Source organism: Solanum stenotomum, chromosome 11, assembly GCF_019186545.1.
Source record: "Solanum stenotomum isolate F172 chromosome 11, ASM1918654v1, whole genome shotgun sequence".
NCBI lineage: Eukaryota > Viridiplantae > Streptophyta > Magnoliopsida > Solanales > Solanaceae > Solanum > Solanum stenotomum.
Window position 1 is genome coordinate 55083698 of NC_064292.1, and position 26132 is coordinate 55109829.

The following is a 26132-nucleotide window of genomic DNA, read 5'->3' on the forward strand; positions in this document are numbered from 1 at the left end:
GGAATACATGGGAGGTCCACACAAGTGATAACGCATCAAACTTGTGTCCCATAAATTCCCCCATTACCAAAACTCTCAAAGCCCCTAAGACTACATTGTGAATGTTAATTAAGTTAGAATGAACAAGCCTATATTTATAGAGTTCTAAAATCTTTCCTACAAGAAAGGACTAGTAAAATATTAAAATATTTTTCTAAAAGAAAAACTTATTTATGGTAAAAAAGTCAAGACAAACAAAACCCAACAATAACATCCACTGTGATAAAATTTGAAAAAGAAAAAAGATATAATTTTTTTTTTATTGAACGTTGACTTTGAAAAATCGAGATGATAACACCACGTTCCTTATGTCTACTATAAACTTACTACTAGCATCCAAATAACATTAAGTACGTAGCCTTTTCAAAGATCACTTTGGTTTCTAAGCCTAACACCAATCTTCACATATCAAGTCAGATATATGTTAATAATAAGAAACGTACTTTTTGTTTCGTTGCTCTAAACTCACTGCTCTGAATTAACTTAATTCACCTTCTGGATTAATAAGCTGCTTCTACCATGAATATCAATGGAGATTATGCTTCTTCCGTAGAACTTTTGAGCTCTACATCTTGCAAAATTTTTGAAGATGGTGTCTACTCCAATTGAATTGAATTATTGCTATGGGTCCACAGTAATATGAACACAAAGGACAACTCAAAATATAAGTGGATGAAGCTACAAAGAAAGACTATACCTTGGAAAATATCTACGTTGAATCGAATTATTGTGAGTTAGTTCTACTCAGTATTATGTATCCACATAGAGGCCTGACTTAATTTAAATTCGTGTCGAGTCTCGAGAGGTCTCACATTGAGGATAAAACACTTTCTAACAAGGACTAGTCAATAATCAAGGCACTAATTTAAAATATTTAATTAAGAATGAAGGAATAATTATGACTCTACCATAATCATCGTTATTATTCGATCTCCCATTTAATAATTGTAATTAACTAATAAATTCTTTTTACTTATGGTTATGGATTCACCGTAAGAAAAATTGGACCATAACCCTGCTTTTGATTGGTTATTATTTGGAAAAAAAAATGTAATTAATTATTTTCTCTGTCCCAATTTATATAATTCACTTTCTTTTTTAGTCGACTCAAAAAAAATGCCAGATAAAAAACAAACGATATACACTCCTATCAATAGTTGCTCGACCACTTGAGCTACATTGATTCAAAAAAAAAAAAACTTGCCCTTTACCCTGAACAACAAAATGGACATCTAAAATTAAAGTACAAGCGTATGAAGCTTCAAAAAAAAGAGTATCCCAAATGAGAAAGAAACAAAATTTTAGGAGAAGTTAAATGGAATTCTTGTAATGGGTGGAGCCACTTGAGGTGAAGGGTGGTTTGATGCACACATCGCTAGAAAATTATGTGGTATATCGAGATTAAATATTACTCTGTTATTATCAGTGTATATTTAATTTTTTACACCCGTAACATAATTTAGAAAAATATTTACACACTATTCGCTAAACTCCTAACTCCACCACAAAATTTATAATTTATTGCTACACAAGTACAAACACCAACCTCCCTTTATCTTCTCTGCCAATATTTGATTGAAATTTGTCTTTAATTTCACCGAAAGCAGACGACTTTGACTTTAAAAACTCTACTGGAATGGAAGATATAATTATTGCTATTTTTTCAAAAAACTTTTTGTGTCTAGTGTAATTTTTGACCATCCATTCTAGAAGGATTGTGGTAAAGCGGATGGGGTTGCTCCTCACTTAACCAGAAATTTTGGGTTCAAATCTTAGGTATGGATAAATCCTGAGCGATTTCCTTCTAAGAAATTTCAGCTCCACAAATCCAAAGGGATTTTAACCATACATTTATTACTGATTTGAAGTTATCACAATTGAATATATATGAGTACCTTTCACCATCTCTTAAATTTCTATTGCTCCTCGATAGATCAATGTTGTTAATTTAATTAGCAAATAGGGTTAACTTAATAGTAAGGAATAATAAGTGCTAGTAATTATTTAATTCTTCTCATTTATGGTTATGGACTCACTATCCAAAAAGTAAAATTGGACCACACGTATTTGTATTTCAGAATGTATCTAGTATCTTTGATATATGTATTTGACTTGATATCTAAAAAATAGTGTATTTGACTTGAAATTTGGTACAAAATTATTAATTAGTAAGACACTATGTAATTATTTCAAACTATTAAGTGAACTAGTATTTATGGTAAAAACTATAAATTATAAAGTGAATTAGACTTGACTTAGCAATGAATTGATGAAGTCAAGTCGTGTTGTCGGTGACATAAAAATTATCCTTGTTTTTTCTTTACACCTTTATTTGCTTGTACTTTTAGTGGTCCATTAGTTGTGTGCATATTGCATTAAAGTTTCCAAGAAATTTCCTACTTACTTCTACTAATGTACATATTTATTAAAATGAGTTTTTTGACCGGTTATTTATCTTCTATACAATGAAGTCTACTCTTCATGCTTGGCCAGTTATAAAGAAATTGCTAGGACATTATCTTATAGTTTCAAATAAACATGACCCACATTTGTTAGGTAAAGTTTCATTTTATGTCTTACTATTTAGATTATTTTTATTCATTTAATTTATTTTCGACCAAGAAATGTTTTGATCCTAAGGTTAGTTTTAATGGATATCAATAAAATCGGTATAATGTTTCAAGTTAAACTTTTATCTGAGGCAATATCTTATTAGGATTGGTAAGGTAATTTCTAGCCCCTCTTACTTGTACTTATTCTTATTAATCACTCTGTCTAGTGGTAAATTTGCTAAAAAAAAAAGTAGGTGATTTTTAGTTCCTTTTTCCAGCAAGATGAATAACTAAAAAATGAAGAGAAAATTCAACATCATAATTCAATGTTTCTGATGGCAAAACATATGTATGTTCATCTCTTTTGACAACTCTGATTCTAATTCACACCTCTCCAGCTCCAACTCCGACTCCAGTGGAATACGTTTGATTCCTAGAAATAGTTCCCTTTGCTCTGTTAGCTGAGACGTGAGACGACTTACTAATAGTTCCAATGCTCATCTGCAATTGGATTTTGGACAGGCTACTCATTAGCAAATGTTAAGATGATGTGATTTTATTTCATAATGAAACGTGGTATATATTCTGGTGTAAGAGAAATGTCGTCTCACCTTTACTAATATATAAGAGAACGGATTATTGCATACCCAAGTTCTTTTGCAAATTTCTTTCTCAGGCCAAGACTCTAGTTGTTCTGTTACAAACAGAAGAAACATGTGTCCTTCATAGGCAGAGTTACCGATGTTGTTCTCAGAGTACCGTGATCCCAGTTTGCACTGCAAAAGTATCAAAAACCAAAAGAGTTAAACCACTTATAATAAGTAATCGAGATATAGACACTACTTATTACTTTTATAAAGATCGAAGTCAACAAGCTAAGCAGCAGACAGTAAGATAATATTCCTAATCACAATGATTTCACTCTTATATTTCACATTTTCCTTCAAAAGAATCACAAGAGAACTTCACCATCTCACACTGTGCTGCACTTTGATTGTTTCATCTTATTCCATATAACAAGAGAGGTATTTACATTAAAACAGAGATTTCTGAGAGAGCATCAAAATCAAAAACATACAACAAAGTAAAAATCGTGATACAGAAAAAGAAGAATACTGGCTTTGCAGTAAATGAATACAGATTGAACCTCCATGTTTTACTTGCTACAAATATGATAATGTCCCCGGAAAAAAGTGTATTGCTAAAGTTAGAGCATGATCAAATACCTTGTAATGCATTCAGAGTATTCGACAGATTCTGGTCACAGAGTCATGGTGTTTATACAACAAACGAAGTCCACACTTCTTCACTTTTTCAGGAAAAGTTAACTTAATGCACCCATAGTCATTTGGTGTTTTTCCATTTGCCTTCAATTTATCCAATAAGCCAGTAAGAGGTACCAAGAAAAAAATGAATAGCAGGTATAAAAAGATATTTTGAATAGTTGGATAAGGCAAGTTTCTAGGAGATACACGTCACCAGCCTCCCATGATAACAAAACAAGTGAACTATGCCGTCAAAAAATTGGCCAGAGAAACATACAGCAAATCCCAAGAAGTTTTCACTTACATACCAATTTTTAGGCAATTTGACTAATATACTTGTACCATCTTCCCGATGGTGGAACCATCTTGGGATATTCTCCCCCTCAGTGGTGAACACTCTTAATGAAAAGAAATCTGAAGTACATATGTCATGCTGCAATGACGAGATATTCTGAAACAACGAATTACAAATCGAATCATTGCTCCAATCTGCCGCTAATGTATTTAGTTGTTGTGGAAATTCTGGCAGTTGTGTAAGCCTCATGCAATGTGATAAGTCCAAGGTTTGAAGAGCACCAAGTTGGGCTATGCTTCGTGGCAAATGCTCAAAATTATTTCCACTGAGATTCAAGTGTTTCAAAGAGGATAAGGATCCAATGTCTTCCGGAAGTCCTCCATCTATTATATTGCAGTAACTGAGATCAAGAGATTTCAATGAGCGTAATCCTTCATCCACCTGAGGGAAAAAAAAGTACACTCCATCTACTCGTTTTGCAAAAGTCAAGAATTTACGCTTGTTCAAGCGGATGATGGAAGATGGAGGTCGTGAGATTAGAGTAAAGTGGGCATCAAGGCGCTCCAAGTTTTCTAAATCGCCTATCTCTTCTGGCAATCTTTCAAGTTTTACGCAGAAGGACACATCTATCCTCACCAAACCTTTCAACTTACAAATGCTGCTTGGAAGAGATACAAGGTTTTTTAAACCACGCAAATGTAGGTCTCTAAGATGAGCTTGGGGATGAATGATCGATAATGGCAGTTCCCTTATCCCAGAGCATGACATCGTAATATTTAACTCAGGCTTCATTATTCCGAGGAATTCTGGAAATTTCTCTAAACTAGAGCAGTATTTTAGATTCAGAGATCTAAGAGATTCTGCATTAACATATGGGAACCTCTCAAGGCTTTCACAATAAGACAAATCTAACCCAGTGAGTTTTCTGGAACATCCCAGGGAATTATGAACCTCTTCAAGACTCCTACATTCTCTTAGATCCAAATACTCTAAATTTGGCATCGCCATGAAATCTGGTGTTCTCTTCAGGTATTTGGAGCCCCTTAGATTTAGAAACCGTAGAGACGGCAATTGTTGCTATTCAAAACACATAAAGAATGAGTAAAGTAGTAAACGACATTTTAGATAATGACTCAACATGTGAAATTAGATATTGTTTATTTTACTTTTTATGTAAATTACATGCTTGGAAACTAGATAAAAGTCATGTTATTATACACAAAAGGTAAAATGATAACATGCTTAGCATGTTATTATTTGGTGTACATTTGAATATTGCAATTGTACTCTTAAATGTACCCTATATTTGACTATCTCCCTCTGGACGTTGATGTGGAAAAGAGTGTGAAAACACCTTTAATTTTTAGGCGCATGAGGGTAAAGAAAATAGAAAAATTAGCTTCCAAGTGGGATATTTTGATGTAAACTATTTATTCTCGCTTCTTCTTGATAGAATGCACATTTTATCAAGAACAATGGCCAACAAACTTAGCTAGAAAACAATGGCCGATGAGAAAAGTAGTGCCAACATATATTTCTTTTTGTTTCTTCTGTAGATGCAGAGGTTGGAAATGCAATTCATAGAGATTAATAATATGGAACAACCCAAAATAATGTAAAATATCTACATTAATTTGATTTTATGACTTATTTTATTTAAACACAAGAATTATGATTTTAGGACAAGATAAAATATAAAGCATCTCAAACAGAATGGTACCTTTGTTTCATTCCATAAATAATGCAATGAACTCCATCGGAGATCAACATAAACAAGCCTTCTGGGATTAAAATTTTCTGGCAATAACTGCCAAGGATAATCATGCCAGACAAACCAACGCAAGTTGTTGGAAAGGTACTCAATGGAGCCAGCATGGCAATTGGAGTCAGATGAAAAGGAGGAGGCCCTCATCCTACTATATTCGTCTCCATTGTGTATATGCATAATATTCTAAGCATTTTATATTTTTCATTGCCTCTTTATTAAAGCTTAGTTCTTCAAAATAAGTAAACCAGATTGCCTTCACAGCCATGGTCCCCTAGTAAAAAAATCATCAGACAAATTATAACTTCAGATGTCATGTAAAATGCGCAAACCAATAACACTATTTTTCTTACTCCTTGCTACGACTAAAATGACATACCTGCAAGAATGCTCTCTCTGCGCCTAATTACTTGTCCAATTTTTCATTTTTACTTGTCCATTTTGACAAATCAAGAAATGACAAAAAAATTTTACATATTATACCCTCAATTAATTAATTTTGAAAAAGGTAGAACTTCTTGAAAATCTTAAATTTTTAATTTATCCACTTCATAATTAATAGGGGTAAAATGGTAAACTCACTATGTCAATCATTGTTTTCTTAATAGGTGTGTCAATTCAAAAGTGGACAAGTAATATTCTATATGCTTTTGGAATATGAAAACTAAAATTGAATATTAATTATTGCATTATTTAACCTACTTACCATATTGTTGTCTATCACTTCTTTGAAATCTTTAACATTCCATAATCTGCTATATTCTCCCGGATGCTCTTGCATTTGCACTATACATTTACCCATATCTTGTATTAAGTCATGCATTTCAATCTCATTATTTTCAGAGATGATCACAAGAGATTTGTTAACTAGAACACGCAATCCAATTTTTGGTCCAGAATAATAGCTCTCAAAAACTTGCATGACCTTTTCTTTTTCAATTCCTCGGAAGAAACATGCTATATCTAGAAATATCTCTTGTTCTTCGGGCTCCAACCCATCATAACTTATTTTGAGATTTTCAGTAATTTCTACATCAGAGTTTTTCTTTATTCGGACCAAAGCACTTTCCCACTCAGTTATATCCATCTGGTGTAATGAAGAACCCCATACTTTCAGGGCTAAAGGATGGCCTTTAGCAAGACTTACTATCTTCAACGTTAGATTCTTAAAACGCTCATTTGGAACTTTTTCTTTGAAAGCATATTGATTAAATAGTTTAATAGCATCACAGTCAAGTAGTGTTTCCACTTCAAATACTACATCATTTTCCCCTATCAAACGCTTGTCTCTAGTGGTTGCAATAATCCTGCTACCCTTGCCAAACCAACTGAGATCCTTTGCTAGGTAATCCAACTGGTCTATGTGATCTATGTCATCAAGCACAACTAAAACCTTCTTAAGCCGAAGTCTCTCAGACAACATGCTCCTCCCCGCCTCCTTATCATCCACGGAATTATCTTTTTCCCCTAATAGTTTAGAGAGAACGATATTTTGCAGAGAGTGCATTCCATGTTTGTTTTCTTTGATATTCTCAAGGAAACAAACATCTTTAAATTTGGACGAGAGTTTAAAAAAAATAGTCTTTGCTAGTGTTGTTTTACCAACACCCCCCATTCCCCAGATCCATACAATTTGGACATCATTGATTTCCATCTGTAGTAGGGATTCTACTTTCCTTAATTGAGTATCTATGCCCACAACTTCTTGCAAATAAGATACTGAAGTATTGCACTTAGACGAAATTTGATCAACAATATGCTCAATACAGTCTGCATCTGACTTAACACTGCAAAAAAAATGCTAATATAATTATTGAAGATTATGTTTTGAGCACAAATTCTTTGTTCTATAGTAGAATATAACTACATGTAGCTAGTCTTCATAAATTATTTCATGATCAATTCAATATATGTGTTTTTAACTCACCCGTTAGGGAATACATATCCTTTCAGATTTGCGACAGCAGTTAGGGCAGTTCTCCATCCTTGCACCTTCCGCATCCCCTCAACATCATCCTTATACCTCGATTCGTGTTTGGCAAATGCTTCTTCAAAGCTCTTACTTTGGTATCGAACATGTGATGGATCTACATCACAGAAGATCGGTATGACTGTTTGTCCATTTTCTTTCTCCTTGCATTCTATAATCTTCACTAGTTCATTCAAGCACCATCTTGACATAGCATAATTCCTTGAGAAAACGATTACGGCAACTTGAGACTCTTCTATAGCTTTCCCAAGTTCTTCTGAGATGGAATCACCATTCTCTAGCCTTTTATCATCTAGAAAGGTGAATATTCCCCTGTTTTTCAAACCTTGGTACAAGTGACTCGTACAATTTCTCCGGGTATCTTCACCTCTAAAACTTAAGAAGACATCATACTTCCAGTAGAGTGAGTTACTCGCAGAAGAAGATGATGATGCCATGGATGTTTTTGATCTGAAAAATGAAAACAGAAATTCTGTGGTAATTATAAGATGAAGAAATAGAAAGAAAAATGTTTCTGTGAATTATTAATGCTTTAGAAGAAAAAAGTGAATCACATGGCCCTTTTCTTTAAGCAGAATTGACTTCAAAGGGTCCTACTTGAATCATTTTTTTTTTTGGAAAAGTACTTATTGAAATTATAAAATATGTTAATTCAACAACTATAACTTATTAAAGACGAGATGACAGTGAGTTGCTCAGATGATAAACACTCACACTTTCAATCCTAACGTTGTAAGTTCGAACTACCAAGAAACCAAAAAGAGTGGGAGCTCTTAGGGAGGGTAAAAAAAGGTTATTTACTAAAGAAGATGTTAACAAGCAAATTTTCAAGTATTATTTATACTTTAAACTTCTCCATGAAGATGAAGAATTACAGAATTCAAGAGATTTCTAGAAAAATAACATCCAATAATTCAATGCTATCACTTTACAAATGCCATGATAACTTCATTAAGCTTGGAAATAAAAAGCAGTTTCGGATTTTATAAAATTCAGTAATATAGGTATGTTGATAAAAAAAAATTAATATGCATCATTTATTAGACGACTAGACACAATCTACACGAAACTGATTTTTCTAGTGGAAGTAGAGAAAACAAATTTTATAAATAATATTCCACACCAACTAAAAATAAAAATAAAAAAAACATATATATCCCTATGAATGTATGCCCAATGAATAAAAAACAAATATGAAAAGTTTTCTGGAAGCTGGGGTCTACTCCAATTGAATGGAATTATTGCTATGGGGTCACAGTACTATGAACACAATGGACAGCTCAAAATATAAGTGGATGAAGCTGCAGAGAAAGAATATACCTTGGAAAATATCTCCCTTGAATCGAATTATCGTGAGTTAGTTCTACTCGGTATTATGTATCTGCATAGGGGTTTGACTTAATTCAGATTCGCATCGGGAAGTCTCACATTAAGAGTAAAATACTTCCTAACAAAGGCTACTCATTAATATCCAAACCTTGAACCCAAAATAAGTTAACCAAAAATTTAAGCTTGTTCATATAAGTTAACTCACCATGGTAAATCGTGGCTCAGCACAAGAGAAGAACATTTTTTTTGGTTTTGGAGAGAATTGTATATATATAAAAAGAGAAAAGACAATTAGTAAACAATGAATGATTGAACATGAAAAATAAACCTCCATTTCACCATCCAACAAACAACAAAATGTGTCTCTGTACAAATATTATTCTTATAAAATTTGAAGAAAAAAAAAAGTTGCTTCTTGTGCATGATCATTCTCATTTTAAAACGGATAGCCTGGCTTCATCTTGGTGTTCACTATCATCATGGATGTTAGTTCATCATTGTTTCTGAGAAGAGGAGCAACTGGCCTCAATCTTAGGTTCATCTTTATACAATAAACGAAGTCCAAACTCCTTCATTTCTTCAGTGGAAAATATCCTAATGCGTCCATAGTCATTTGGTATTTTTCCATTTGCCTTAAATTTATCCAACAAGCCAGTAAGAGGTAACAAGAAAAAATGAATAGCAGATTGTGGAAATTCTTCTGAATGATTGGATAAGGCAAGTTTCTGGGTGATACGCGTCACTGGCCTCTCATCATAACAAATCAGGTGAACTATTGCGTCAATTAATTTGCCAGTGTAACATACAGCAAATCCCAAGAAGTTATCACTTACATACCAATTTTCAGGAAATTTGACTGATATACTTCTACCAACTTCCCGATGGTGGAACCATCTTGGGATATTCCCTATAATGGTGAACACTCTTAGTGACAAGGAATCTGAAGCAGAGATGTCATGCTGCAATGCTGAGATATTCTGGAACAATGAATTAAAGATCCAATCATTACTCCAATCTGCACGTATTGTATGTAATTGCCGTGGAAATTCTGGCAGATGTGTAAGCCTCTCGCAATGTGATAAGTCCAAGGTTCGAAGAGCACAAAGTTGGGCTATGCTACAAGGCAAATGCTCAAAATTATTTCCACAGAGATTCAACTCTTTCAAAGAGGATAAGGATCCAATGTCTTCCAGAAGCCCTCCATCTGTTAGATTGCAGAAACTGAGATCCAAAGTATCCAAGCATTGCATCCCCGTGAAACCTGGCAGCTGTCTAAGTCTCTTGCAATGTGATAAGTCCAAGGTTCGAAGAGCACCAAGTTGGGCTATGCTACGAGGCAAATGCTCAAAATTATTTCCACAGAGTTTCAACTCTTTCAAAGAGGATAAGGATCCAATGTCTTCCGGAAGTCCTCCATCTGTTAGATCGCAGAAACTAAGATCCGAAGTATCCAAGTGTTGCATCCCCGTGAAACCTGGTAACTCTTTGAGCCTCTTGCAATATGATAAGTCCAAGAATTGAAGAGAACCTAGTCGGACTATGCTTTGAGGCAAACACTCAAAATTATTTATATTGAGGTACAAGTATTTCAACGAGGATAAATATCCAATGACTTCCAGAAGTCCTCCATTTATTAGATTACAGTTCCTGAGTTTCAGAATTTCCAAAGAGCGTAACCCTTCAGCCATGTTAACACCTAGAAACTCTTTAAGCCTCATGCACTCTGATAAGTCCAACAATCGAAGAGAACCTAGTTGGGCTATGCTTTGAGGCAAACGCTCAAAATTATTTCTATTGTGATTCAACTCTTTTAAAGAGGATAAACATCCAATGTCTTCCGGAAGTCCTCCATCTATTAGATTGCAGTAACTGAGATCCAGAATTTCCAACAACCGTAACCCTTCAGCCATGTTAACACCTAGAAACTCTTTAAGCCTCCAGCACTTTGATAAGTCCAAGGATCGAAGAGAACCAAGTTGGGCTATGCTTCGAGGCAAACGCTCAAAATTATTTCCCCTAAGATTCAGCTCTTTCAAAGTGGATAAACATCCAATGTCTTCCGGAAATCCTCCATCTGTTAGATTGCAGAAACTGAGATTCAGAATTTCCAATGAGCGTAACCCTTCATTCACCTCAGGGAACACAAAGGACACTCTATATTTTGATTCTATTGTGGCAAAAAACATAGGTTTCAAGTCTAGTCTAAAACTCAAGATTTTAAGCTTGTTCAAGCGGATGATGGAAGACGGAGGTCGTGAGTATAGAGATCACCAGATACATGTCCTTTACCAATAACTTGATTTGTCGTAAGATCACGAAACAAACAATAATTCGGAAAGAACGAGATATAACAATTCAGATCTCTAGTAATTTTGCTGACAGAAATCAAGTTAAAGGCTAACTTCGGTAGACTTAACACAGATGACAAGGTAATAGAGGATGTTGGTTTGACAGTCCCAGATCCAACACTATTGCAAGTTGAACCATCAGCTACAGTAACTGGAGATGGTGCATTGTGTGGTCGAAAGCTAGAAAAAATATTAGGATTACCAGTCATGTGATTTGTGGCACCTGAATCAATCACCCATTTACTTGAAGGGGTAATAAGGCATATCTTATCTGACTCAGAAAATGCATTAACAGAGGTGGATCCCATCAATGATTTTTGATGTTGAGCAAATTTCTCCGTAGAAACCAAAGCCACATTATCAGATGACTAACTAGTAACAACATTAGTTGCTTGAGTTCTGTGATTGCTTCCTCTCTCACTTTCATCCATTTTTAGTTTCAACTTCAGAAGTTAAATGAAGAGAAATGCAGAGACAGTATCTAAGAGAATAATCCGAAAGGCTAAAAGAGGGACCCACAGGCAGCCCAATCACAGAGACACAAAGTCAATGTTTAGCAAACTTAGAGAAAATCAATATCACAACTTAAAATAGAATAAAATTGAAAATTTCCAGCAGATCGTGTAACCCAGAGTTACAGATCCCAATCCCAGCAGCAACAACAAAGAACAAAGAAACCAGGGATAACCACCACAAGCAACCCACAAATCCAACTATAATTCGAATCCTAGAAGAAGTGCAGCCGCAGAAGCACAAAAGATGAATACCAAATTGAATTCGCAGAAGCTACAGGGAAGAGAGTAACCTGGAAATGAAAACTCTCCAAACGCTGTTTTAAACACCAGAGAAAACTCGGGATGCGCTGAAACAGAAGGCGATGTCGAAGATGACTGAAATGATCAGTTCTTTCTCGAATAAACAGAGAAGAGTTCTCAATTCCTGAATATGAATCGAGCCTATAGGCTCTGATACCATGTAATCAGATGGAAGAAGATGTCTTATTCCAATAGGTAAGCAATGTATAAATACAATAGATTGTGTGCTAACTTAGGAAAGAAATAAAAGATGATTCCTGTGAATCTGCTAATTCCTACAAATCTGCTATCTAAATAAGACAATGTAATCTACTAGGAATTAAGTCTATATACATTCTATAACAATTAGTAATAGAGTGGGGATTAGCTTTCTTGGGCACAACAAAATCTTTGAGCCACACAGGTGATTTGCATGATCTGTGTGTCTTCCTTGGACCAACATTGGCTATTGGCACCTCTTGTATGGGAGCAACTGGAATCACCTCTGCTTCCTGCAGTGAATCTACAGGAGTTTGTGGAAAAACTTCTTCTACAGCAAGGTCTGAACCTGATGCTGTGACATGTGCAGGAGAGTCAACAGAAGGGCACAAGTCTGGTGTTTGCAAGTCAGCATTCAGATATAAATCCGAGTTAGAGCTCCATCTGTATGATCTGAGAAGGGTAAAAACAAAGGATGGGGACCTGCATTGTCAGACTGCAAATCCTTAAAAGGAAATACCCTTTCCTTGAATACAACATCCCTACTGACAAACACACTCTGTTGATCTAAGTCATACTACTTGTATCCCTTTTGTGTGGTAGAGAACCCCAGTAGTACTGATTTCTTTGCTCTGGCCTCAAACCTTCCTCCTCTAGGCAACACACTAGCATAGCATAAACAACCAAACACTCTAATGTGATCTAGGCTAGGTGATTTCCCAAACAACACTTCATAAGGAGAACACCCTTTTAATACATCAGTGGGCAGTCTGTTGATTAAATAGACTGCTGTTTGTACACAATCACCCCAGAACCTGCTAGGCACATGAGATTGCAACTTCAAGGCTCTGCCAACTTCCAAAATATGTCTATGTTTCCTTTCAACAACACCATTCTGTTGTGGTGTATTAGGACAACTACTTTGATGTATAATGCCTAATGAAGATAGTAAATCAAAGATTTGCTTGTTAAAGAACTCAGTACCATTGAACAATCAAACTGATTACAAATCATGGCTATAAAACTTTTCAACACAACTACTACATCCTTCTTAGATTGTAACAGAGTAATCCATGTGAATCTGCTAAAATCATCTACAATAGTCAGAAAATAATGTTTTCTATCATAAGTGGGATCTTTATGAGGTCCCCAGACATCTAAGTGAACAAGCCGGAACATCTTAGTAGTCTGAGTAATACTAGAAGGGAATTTAAGCCTACATTGCTTTGCTAGGGGACAAATCATACAATCAGTCTGCACATTTTCATGAACTGTATTCTTCAACATTGAGAGATGCTTCATTACTTTTATTGAAGGATGGCCCAATCTAAGATGCCACAGTCTATGCTCTGCTGAATTCTTCTCAGCTCCAATTATAGGTGTAACTTCATGCCTATGCCTCAGGATATACAGACCTTCCTCTTCTTTACCAATCCCAATCACCTCTCCAGTACATAGAGCCTGCATTACGCAGAAATCAGGAAAAAAAGACACCATGCACTTCAAATCCCTGGTCAGTTTGGATACTGATAGTAAATTGAATCTGAAGTCTGGTACATGTAGAACATTTTCAATCTTACAATCTCCCTGTAATGACCCTCCGGGTCATTTCTGTGTCTTGCCTTCTATGTGTCATTTAGAGCGTTCCTACAGCGACCCCAAGTCATTTATGACTTGCTGGGACTGACAGTTCAGTCACCTGGTCGTTCATTTGGTCTTGATGCGAGTTTTTGTGTTTTGGAGCTTATAAACCTTGAACGATCATTTTCGATCAAAAGTTCAAGAAGATGACATCGGAATCCAATTCTGACGATTCCATCAGCTCCGNTTTTTTTTGGTTTTGGAGAGAATTGTATATATATAAAAAGAGAAAAGACAATTAGTAAACAATGAATGATTGAACATGAAAAATAAACCTCCATTTCACCATCCAACAAACAACAAAATGTGTCTCTGTACAAATATTATTCTTATAAAATTTGAAGAAAAAAAAAAGTTGCTTCTTGTGCATGATCATTCTCATTTTAAAACGGATAGCCTGGCTTCATCTTGGTGTTCACTATCATCATGGATGTTAGTTCATCATTGTTTCTGAGAAGAGGAGCAACTGGCCTCAATCTTAGGTTCATCTTTATACAATAAACGAAGTCCAAACTCCTTCATTTCTTCAGTGGAAAATATCCTAATGCGTCCATAGTCATTTGGTATTTTTCCATTTGCCTTAAATTTATCCAACAAGCCAGTAAGAGGTACCAAGAAAAAATGAATAGCAGATTGTGGAAATTCTTCTGAATGATTGGATAAGGCAAGTTTCTGGGTGATACGCGTCACTGGCCTCTCATCATAACAAATCAGGTGAACTATTGCGTCAATTAATTTGCCAGTGTAACATACAGCAAATCCCAAGAAGTTATCACTTACATACCAATTTTCAGGAAATTTGACTGATATACTTCTACCAACTTCCCGATGGTGGAACCATCTTGGGATATTCCCTATAATGGTGAACACTCTTAGTGACAAGGAATCTGAAGCAGAGATGTCATGCTGCAATGCTGAGATATTCTGGAACAATGAATTAAAGATCCAATCATTACTCCAATCTGCACGTATTGTATGTAATTGCCGTGGAAATTCTGGCAGATGTGTAAGCCTCTCGCAATGTGATAAGTCCAAGGTTCGAAGAGCACAAAGTTGGGCTATGCTACAAGGCAAATGCTCAAAATTATTTCCACAGAGATTCAACTCTTTCAAAGAGGATAAGGATCCAATGTCTTCCAGAAGCCCTCCATCTGTTAGATTGCAGAAACTGAGATCCAAAGTATCCAAGCATTGCATCCCCGTGAAACCTGGCAGCTGTCTAAGTCTCTTGCAATGCCAAGGTTCGAAGAGCACCAAGTTGGGCTATGCTACGAGGCAAATGCTCAAAATTATTTCCACAAAGTTTCAACTCTTTCAAAGAGGATAAGGATCCAATGTCTTCCGGAAGTCCTCCATCTGTTAGATCGCAGAAACTAAGATCCGAAGTATCCAAGTGTTGCATCCCCGTGAAACCTGGTAACTCTTTGAGCCTCTTGCAATATGATAAGTCCAAGAATTGAAGAGAACCTAGTCGGACTATGCTTTGAGGCAAACACTCAAAATTATTTATATTGAGGTACAAGTATTTCAACGAGGATAAATATCCAATGACTTCCAGAAGTCCTCCATTTATTAGATTACAGTTCCTGAGTTTCAGAATTTCCAAAGAGCGTAACCCTTCAGCCATGTTAACACCTAGAAACTCTTTAAGCCTCATGCACTCTGATAAGTCCAACAATCGAAGAGAACCTAGTTGGGCTATGCTTTGAGGCAAACGCTCAAAATTATTTCTATTGTGATTCAACTCTTTTAAAGAGGATAAACATCCAATGTCTTCCGGAAGTCCTCCATCTATTAGATTGCAGTAGCTGAGATCCAGAATTTCCAACGACCGTAACCCTTCAGCCATGTTAATACCTAGAAATTCTTTAAGCCTCCAGCACTCTGATAAGTCCAAGGATAGAAGAGAACCAAATTGGGCTATGCTTCGAGGCAAACGCTCAAAATATTTCCCCTGAGATTCAACTCTTTCAAAGTGGATAAACATCCAATGTCTTCCGGAAGTCCTCCATCTGTTAGATTGCAGAAACTGAGATTCAGAATTTCCAATGAGCGTAACGTTTCATTCACCTCAGGGAACACAAAGGACACTCAATATTTTGATTCTATTGTGGCAAAAAACATAGGTTTCAAGTCTAATCTAAAACTCAAGATTTTAAGCTTGTTCAAGTGGATGATGGAAGACGGAGGTCGTGAGATTAGAGTAAAGCTAGCATGAAGCCCCTCCAAGTTTTCTAAATATCCAATCCCTTCTGGCAAGCTTTCAAGTTTTGAGCAGTATGACACATCCAGCTTCACCAAACCTTTCAACTGACAAATGCTGCTTGGAAGTGCTACAAGTTTTTTCATATCACTCAAACTTAACTCCATAAGATGACACGCGTATTGCTGAATAATAGATGATGGTATTTCCTTAGCCCAGACCAGCTCAACTTGATCTCTAACTCTGGCTTCATTCCGAGGGTTTCGGGAAATTTTTCTAAACTAGAGCAATGTAGTAGAATCAGAGATCCAAGAGATTCCATGTTAACACATGGAAACTTATTTAGGCATTTACACCTCTGCAAATTTAACACAATGAGTTTTCTGCAACACTCCAAGGAATGGTGAACCTCTTCAAGATCACTACAGTTACGCAGATCCAAATACTCCAAATTTGTCATTTGCGTGAAATCTGGTGTTTGAATCAGCCTTTTGGAATCTCTAAGATCTAGCTTTCGCAGAGACGGCAAATGCTGATATTCAAATCACAGAAGAATTAGGATGCTGCCCAGGATAATTAAGATTTGGCTAGAGGACTAATAAAAAATATCTTACTCTCATTGAATCAAATTTGCTCTAACCCAATTTATATAAAAATGTGTTTTATTTCAAGTAAGCTAATTATTTTTATGTTGTTAAAATAAAAAAGCTCAACAACTTATTTTAATTCGCTTCATCAAATTCGAATTCTCGATACAAAATAGCCAACGAAACTGGTCCCTCAGTTTTGACTCTGATTGGACCACCCCAACAATTTTAGACCAAAATTTATTTAAAATTTGAGTCTATCTATGTACGTATTTGACAAAAAGAAAAATAATGAAAATTGAATTCAACAATTGTACCTTTATTCCGGTCCATAATTGACGCAGGGAACTCTTTGGAGATCAAGACAAACAAGCTTCTTAGGTTCAACGATGACAGACAAACCAATGCAAGTTGTTGGGCAGGTACTCAATGGAGTCATCATGTGTACGAACTCATGATGCATAATAATCTAAGCCTTTTCATGTTTTCCATGGCTTCTTTGCTAAAGCATAATTTTTGAACACCATGTGTCCAGATTGCTTCCATTGTCTTGGTTCCCTGTTAAAAGGTTCATTAGTCTACAAAGTATAACTTCAAATGTCTGTATAAAATTTGCATGTCAATATTATCTTAAGTCATGAACTGGCCGTTAAGGGCTATGGAAGAAAGGGGATGTAACATCCGACAATTGGAAGTGGTTTTGATGAAGCTTGAAATTCGGAAATAGTCAATTTTGGAAAATTTTAAAATCTGGAAATTTGGTTAAGTATGGGAAAAAAATGAGTTTTTGGCCAACTTCGAGTAGTCGTAACTCCTAGCTCAGGATGAGTTAGGAGTAGTTCCAGTTATGGTTGCGAAGCCCTTGGAACGACCTTTTCAACGCCACCGAGTTTGCTCAATTTCGAGTTCGTATGAGGGAGTTATGCCCTATAGAAGTTGGGCAGTTGGAAGGGAAAAGTCCGGAAATTTAAGGGCATTTTGGTCCTTTCACAAATCTTTTAATTGAGCTCATATTGTTGAGTTAGGATGATCTTTGGATCATTTTTGTCCCTTTTTGAAAGAGAAAGAGTTAGGGTTCTTGAGATTAGAGAAGAAGAGAAGAAGGAGAAGAAGAAGAAGAGAAGAAAGAGGAGCTTATTCGAGATCATTGTGGGTTTTCGTCGGGGGTGATCCCTATCAAGGTATGTGAGTTTTTCGTGTGGGTTGATTCTTTCCCCCACACACACCTAGTTTATTATATGATTGAGAAAAGATTGGAATTGTTGTTGAAGTTGTTAAAGTTGTTAAAGTTGTTGAAGTTGTTAAAGTTGGTAAAGTTGTTAGTTGTTGTTGATGTTGTGGATTGTGTAGTTGAAACCTATTGTATGTTGAGGGAATTATGATTCTTAGAGTTATGACCATTGGAGGTTGATTCACATCTTTTCGCAGCAAATATCTGGGCTGTCGATCCCCATCTACGGGCGTGACCTACGGACCGTAGATCAATCGACGGTCCGTACTGGTCAACCGTCGATCAAGACAGAAGTTGGTTTTTGGGGCGTCGATCTACGGGTCCGACCTACGGTCCGTAGCTCGATCCACGGATCGTAAGTTGGGACCGTAGTTCAACACTTAGTCATTTCTTTTCACTGAATTCTGGGGAAGTTTCTGACGCGACCCACGGACCTGCAGTACGGACCGTAAGTCCATCTACGGTCCGTCGATGGCTTCCGTAGATGCCGCCTGTATGTAACCAGAAATCTAAAGTCTCAGCCAAGTTTCCCCATTCCTTTTCTCACTTTCTCAAGCAAGTTCCAAAGTATTATTACCTATGTTTTATGGTTGTTTCCGACACTCCATAGTGCGTCTAAGAGTTTAAGGATCCCTCCATAACAGGTGATCGAACACCTTGAATTCATAATTCCGATTCGAGGAAAGATAGTTCCAAGTCAAGCGAAGTTAGCAGTCAAGTTTCAAGTTGAGTAAGAGTCCCAGTTTCAAGTTAAGTCAAGAGTTTAAAGCTGAGTTCATTTCTCAAAGTTATTAGGGAACTATGTATTCCCAAAGAAGTTTTAAAGAAAGGTTTTTACATTTGAATAAGGTTGGAAACTGAGATTTCCAAAGGGGCCTTCGGGCTAGTTTTTGAGTAATTATCTCATATCAGCAGGAATAAATATGTTTTAAAAACATAAGAGCCAGTACATTTTGGGAGTAGTATCGAGCACCGAATTGGGGGAGCGTTCAAAGAACCCACAGCCCCCATAGAACCATGTTAGCCACCATGGGTAGAAAAGGATCATGCTTTTTAGATGAACCCTTTTCAGATTAGACTAGTGGATCCATTAGGCAGTTCAGGTCTTATACCTTTGGCCAGGTATAAGATGCTCTGGCAGCGTGAGGTCGATCGCTGTATCATCACTATAGCTCTTATGTGATGGTTGTCGGTTAGAGAAACTCCCACAGCAGTTATTGTATTTTCATACTCAGAGATTATTGTATTTTTATATACATCAGTTCATTGTATTTCTATATACATTTCAGGCTTATCGTACCTTTGCATACACACAGAGTTTATAGCATGTTTTAAACAGTCTTTCTTTATATCGCACTTGTTTTAAATTGCCTTATATTGAAAGAAGTCAGTCAGGTTGAGTTGAGTTGAGCCAGGTAAGCTATTCAGTTTCTTCCAGATTTCTCCTTCTAGCCGTTGTTGCTTAGTTTTCCAGCTTGCATACTCGTACATTCCATGTACTGATGCCAGTTGGCCTGCATCGTTTCATGATGCAGATTCAGGTATCCCAGATCAGCAGCCTGCACGTCGTTGATCCAGCTGAGCACTCCAGAGTCAGTGGTGAGCCTCCTTGCATTCCGGAGGGCTCAATTATTGTGTGTTCTTAGTTTTTGATCTTATTAGGATGTTGCGGGGTCTGTCCCAACATCCATCTCAGTATTTTTAGAGGCTTCATAGACAGACAGTTAGTCAGCTAGTTTTGAGTCTCTTACCTATGTATATATGTAAGTATCCTATTTTGAGACTCGGGTTGCCTTATGGCCATACTTTATAAGTTAAGTTGTTTTATAATATTGCATCGCTTTGAGTTATTCTGTTGAGTTAGGTTTCCGCTGAGTTAAGAAAGCCAGGCCAAGGGTTCGCTTGGGGCCAGAAATGGCCTCCGGGTGCCGGTCCCGCCCAGGGTGTAGGCTCGGGGCGTGACAAACTTGGTATCAGAGCAAAGAGTTCAAGAGTCCTAGGGAGTCTATGAAGCCGTGTCTGTAGAGTCCTAGTTTTCGGTGTGAAGCGCGCCACATCTATAATTGGGAGGCTGCAACATTTAGGAAGATTTCTCATTTCTTTCACACTCATTTCGTGCGTTAAAGTTGATCTCTAAAAAGTTTCTCTCTAATCCGTGCTTGCGCGTGTTTCAGATAGTCATGCCTCCACGAAGAGTTGGCAGAGGGCGTCTTCCCAGACGTTATGTTGTTGAGCAAGAGTTACCCGATGCACCTGGAGTGCAAGATCAAGGGGAAGTTTCTAATGCCGAGTTCAGAGAGGCAATTAGAATGTTGAGTCAAGCTGTAGCTAATCAGATTGGTCAGCAAAGGGGAGCTCGACAGGAAGGAACTGATACTTCTAGGATTCGTGAGTTCTTGGGAATGAATCCTCCGAGTTTCATGGGTTCGAGCACTACTGAGGATCCAGAGGATTTCATTGAGGAGTTGAAGAAGATTTTTGATGTGATGCATGTGGTAGACACTGAGCGGGTTGAACTAGCTGCGTATCAGCTGAAGGACGTTGCTAGAACATAGTTTGACCAGTGGAAAGGGGGCAGAGCTGATAATGCACCACTTGCGAGTTGGGCTTATTTCGAGGAAGCTTTCTTGGGGCATTTCTTTCCTCGAGAATTGAGAGAGGCCAAGGTACGTGAGTTCCTCACACTTAAGCAGGAGTCCTTGAGTGTTCACGAGTACAGTCTGAAGTTCACCCAACTATCCCGCTATGCTCCGGAGATGGTTGCAGACATGAGAAATAGAATGAGTTTGTTTGTTGCTGGGCTGTCTCGGTTGTCGAGCAAGGAAGGTAGGGCAGCAATGCTTATCGGGGACATGGACATATCAAGATTGATGGTTTATGTGCAGCAGGTTGAGGAAGAGAAGCTGAGGGACAGAGAAGAGTTCAGAAATAAGAGAGCTAAGGTCGGGAGCGAGTCCGGGCAGCAGAGAGGTAATTCAAACCGTTCCTCCTTTCAACAAAGGCAGAAGGGACCTGCTCCATCAATTGCTAGAGCACCTGCACCCAGATACAGAGGTGAATTTAATGTTCAGAATTCGAAGGACTTCAGGGCTAGGCCAGCACAATCTTCGGGTAGTGTGGCGCAAGGGAGTGGTAAGCCTCCGGTCTGCGCCAAATGTGGTAGGAACCACACAGGTATTTGTCGAGAGGGCTCCCTTGGTTGTTTCAAGTGTGGTCAGAATGGGCATTTCATGCGAGAGTGTCCAAAGAATAGGCAGGGTAATGGAGGCAATAAAGCACAGTCTTCTTCAGTTGTTCCACCAGACAGGACGACACCTAGAGGAGCTACTTCCAGTGTGGGTGGAGGAGCAAACCGCCTTTATGCTATCACCAGTCGCCATGAGCAAGAGAATTCTCCGAATGTTGTCACTGGTATGATCAAAGTCTTTGCTTTTGATGTGTATGCTTTGCTAGACCCAGGAGCGAGTTTATCTTTTGTAACTCCTTATGTTGCAAATCAGTTTGAGGTTCTTCCTGAAAGACTTTGTGAACCCTTTTGTGTTTCTACACCTATTGGGGAGTCTATTCTAGCGGAAAGAGTTTATCGTGATTGTCCTATTTCTATCAATCACAAGAGCACCATGGTTGATTTGGTTGAGTTAGACATGGTAGATTTTGATGTCATTCTAGGTATGGATTGGCTTCATGCTTGTTATGCATCGATAGATTGTAGAACTCGAGCAGTCAAGTTTCAGTTTCCGAATGAGCCAGTCATAGAGTGGAGTAGCAGTTCAGCAGTGCCTAAGGGTCGTTTTATTTCGTACCTTAAGGCAAGAAAGTTAGTTTCGAAGGGTTGTATCTATCACTTAGTCCGAGTTCATGACTCTAGTGTTGAGATACCTCATTTCCAGTCAGTTCCTATAGTAAGAGAGTTTCCAGAAGTGTTTCCTGATGATCTACCCGGAATTCCTCCTGAGAGAGAGATAGATTTCGGCATAGATCTCATTCCAGATACTCGTCCTATCTCTATTCCGCCATATAGAATGGCACCAGCAGAGTTGAAAGAGTTGAAAGAGTTGAAAGAGCAGTTGAAAGATCTCCTAGAAAAGGGTTTCATTCGACCGAGTGTCTCACCTTGGGGTGCTCCGGTTTTGTTTGTAAGGAAGAAAGATGGTTCCCTTAGAATATGTATAGACTACCGCCAGTTGAATAAGGTTACCATCAAGAACAAGCACCCTCTTCCAAGGATTGATGATCTTTTCGATCAGCTTCAGGGTGCCACTTGTTTTTCAAAGATTGACCTCCGATCAGGCTATCATCAGTTAAGGGTAAGGGAATGTGATATCCCAAAGACAGCTTTCAGAACCAGGTATGGTCATTATGAGTTTTTGGTCATGTCCTTTGGTTTGACCAATGCACCGGCAGCTTTCATGGATTTGATGAATAGAGTCTTCAAACCTTATCTAGATATGTTTGTTATTGTCTTTATTGATGATATACTAATCTATTCAAGGAATGAAGAAGATCATGCTAGTCATCTCAGAACAGTTCTTCAGACTTTGAAGGAGAAGGAGTTGTATGCCAAGTTCTCTAAGTGTGAGTTTTGGCTTAAGTCTGTGGCGTTCTTAGGCCACATTGTGTCCGGTGATGGAATTAAAGTTGATACTCGGAAAATTGAGGCAGTGCAGAATTGGCCTAGACCCACATCTCCAACTAAAATTAGGAGTTTCTTGGGATTAGCTGGCTATTATAGAAGGTTTGTTGAGGGGTTCTCGAGTATTGCATCTCCTTTGACAAAATTGACTCAGAAGGCGGTGAAATTTCAATGGTCCGAAGCTTGTGAGAAAAGCTTTCAGGAACTGAAAAAGAGATTGATTACAGCTCCAGTTTTGACGCTACCAGAAGGTACTCAAGGTTTTGTGGTGTATTGTGATGCATCTAGAGTTGGTTTGGGTTGTGTCTTAATGCAGAATGGCAAAGTTATAGCTTATGCCTCCAGACAGTTGAAGGTTCACGAGAGGAACTACCCAACCAATGACTTAGAGCTAGCTGCTGTAGTATTTGCCTTGAAGATATGGCGTCATTTCTTGTATGGTGTGCATGTCGACATATTCACTGATCACAAGAGCCTTCAATACGTGCTTACTCAGAAAGAGCTTAATCTCAGACAGAGGAGGTGGTTAGAGTTACTCAAGGATTATGACCTGAGCATTCTTTACCACCCAGGTAAGGCTAATGTTGTTGCTGATTCTTTGAGCAGGTTGTCTATGGGTAGCACCGCCCATATTGAAGAAGGAAGGAGAGGGTTAGCAAAAGATGTGCACAGACTGGCATGCCTGGGAGTCAGATTTACAGATTCCGCAGAAGGAGGAATAGCGGTGACGAACAGGGCCGAGTCATCATTGATGTCAGAAGTGAAAGAGAAGCAAGATCAAGATCCCATTTTGCTTGAGTTGAAGGCAAATGTTCAGAAGCAAAGAGTATTAGCTTTTGAACAAGGGGGAGATGGTGTATTGAGATATCAAGGTAGATTGTGCGTACCTAGGATAGATGGACTCCAAGAGAAGATTATGGAGGAAGCTCACAGCTCCAGATATTCTATTCATCCAGGTTCCACCAAGATGTATCGTGATTTGCGAGAAGTTTACTGGTGGAATGGCATGAAGAAGGGCATTGCTGAGTTTGTTGCTAAATGTCCAAATTGCCAACAAGTGAAAGTTGAACACCAAAGGCTCGGTGGTTTGGCTCAGAGGATAGAACTTCCAGAGTGGAAGTGGGAGATGATCAATATGGATTTCATCACAGGGTTGCCAAGGTCTCGTAGACAGCATGATTCCATTTAGGTAATTGTCGACCGAATGACAAAGTCAGCTCATTTTCTACCGGTAAAGACTATCAATATAGCAGAAGATTATGCCAAGTTGTATGTTCAAGAGATAGTGAGACTTCATGGAGTCCCAATCTCCATTATTTCAGATAGAGGTGCACAGTTTACTGCACAGTTCTGGAAATCTTTTCAGAAGGGCTTGGGTTCAAAGGTGAACTTAAGTACTGCCTTTCATCCTCAGACTGATGGGCAAGCAGAACGCACTATTCAGACTTTAGAGGATATGTTGAGGGCTTGTGTAATCGATTTCAAAGGTAGTTGGGATGATCACTTACCTCTAATTGAATTTGCCTACAACAACAGTTATCACTCTAGCATCCAGATGGCTCCATATGAAGCTCTTTATGGGAGAAGATGTAGATCTCCTATTGGATGGTTTGAAGTTGGTGAAGCACAGTTGATAGGACCAGATTTAGTTCACCAAGCTATGGAGAAAGTGAAAGTGATTCAAGAGAGGTTGAAAACGGCACAGAGTCGTCAGAAATCCTACACTGATGTTAGGAGAAGGGCATTAGAGTTTGAAGTAGATGATTGGGTATATTTGAAGGTTTCACCCATGAAAGGCGTTATGAGGTTTGGTAAGAAGGGGAAACTTAGTCCTCGATACATTGGACCTTACCGCATAGCCAAGAGGGTTGGCAATGTTGCTTATGAGTTGGAGTTACCACAAGAACTAGCAGCGGTTCATCCGGTATTTCACATCTCCATGTTGAAGAAGTGCATAGGCGATCCTTCATTGATCCTGCCGACTGAAAGTATCAAGATCAAGGATAACTTATCTTATGAGGAGGTTCCTGTTCAAATCTTGGATCGTCAAGTTCGTAGGTTGAGAACAAAAGATGTAGCCTCAGTTAAGGTCCTTTGGAGGAACCAATTTGTTGAGGAAGCTACTTGGGAAGCCGAAGAAGACTTGAAGAAGAGATATTCATATCTCTTTGAATCCGCAGATCAAGGTATTAATTCCCTTCTTAGTGCTCTTTAAATTATGATGAGCATGTCGTTATTGTTGTTACGTTATGGTTGTTTGTTGGGTGTTGAGTTGATGTTACACCCTTAGCCTTACAAGAATAACTGCATTCGAGGACGAATGTTCCCAAGGGGGAGATATTGTAACATCCGACAATTGGAAGTGGTTTTGATGAAGCTTGAAATTCGGAAATAGTCAATTTTGGAAAATTTTAAAATCTGGAAATTTGGTTAAGTATGGGAAAAAAATGAGTTTTTGGCCAACTTCGAGTAGTCGTAACTCCTAGCTCAGGATGAGTTAGGAGTAGTTCCAGTTATGGTTGCGAAGCCCTTGGAACGACCTTTTCAACGCCACCGAGTTTGCTCAATTCCGAGTTCGTATGAGGGAGTTATGCCCTATAGAAGTTGGGCAGTTGGAAGGGAAAAGTCCGGAAATTTAAGGGCATTTTGGTCCTTTCACAAATCTTTTAATTGAGCTCATATTGTTGAGTTAGGATGATCTTTGGATCATTTTTGTCCCTTTTTGAAAGAGAAAGAGTTAGGGTTCTTGAGATTAGAGAAGAAGAGAAGAAGGAGAAGAAGAAGAAGAGAAGAAAGAGGAGCTTATTCGAGATCATTGTGGGTTTTCGTCGGGGGTGATCCCTATCAAGGTATGTGAGTTTTTCGTGTGGGTTGATTCTTTCCCCCACACACACCTAGTTTATTATATGATTGAGAAAAGATTGGAATTGTTGTTGAAGTTGTTAAAGTTGTTAAAGTTGTTGAAGTTGTTAAAGTTGGTAAAGTTGTTAGTTGTTGTTGATGTTGTGGATTGTGTAGTTGAAACCTATTGTATGTTGAGGGAATTATGATTCTTAGAGTTATGACCATTGGAGGTTGATTCACATCTTTTCGCAGCAAATATCTGGGCTGTCGATCCCCATCTACGGGCGTGACCTACGGACCGTAGATCAATCGACGGTCCGTACTGGTCAACCGTCGATCAAGACAGAAGTTGGTTTTTGGGGCGTCGATCTACGGGTCCGACCTACGGTCCGTAGCT

The 26132-nt window shown here is 37.9% G+C and overlaps 1 protein-coding gene, 2 long non-coding RNA genes and 1 pseudogene across 3 annotated transcripts in view; 1 reads left to right on the forward strand and 3 right to left on the reverse strand.

Moving 5' to 3' along the window:
• LOC125843865 (TMV resistance protein N-like) overlaps positions 1-26132 on the reverse strand; it is a 367653-nt gene that overhangs the window by 314103 nt on the left and 27418 nt on the right. The gene's annotated exons all lie outside the window — the stretch shown is intronic.
• On the forward strand, positions 3817-15528 carry LOC125843936 (uncharacterized). Its single transcript, XR_007444090.1, has 3 exons — positions 3817-3987; positions 14846-15273; positions 15479-15528. It is a non-coding gene; the product is annotated as an uncharacterized LOC125843936 (long non-coding RNA).
• Positions 3830-8343, reverse strand: LOC125843913 (TMV resistance protein N-like; annotated as a pseudogene).
• On the reverse strand, positions 10319-16078 carry LOC125843940 (uncharacterized). Its single transcript, XR_007444094.1, has 3 exons — positions 15927-16078; positions 15651-15704; positions 10319-10496 (listed from the first exon to the last, which is right to left on the reverse strand). It is a non-coding gene; the product is annotated as an uncharacterized LOC125843940 (long non-coding RNA).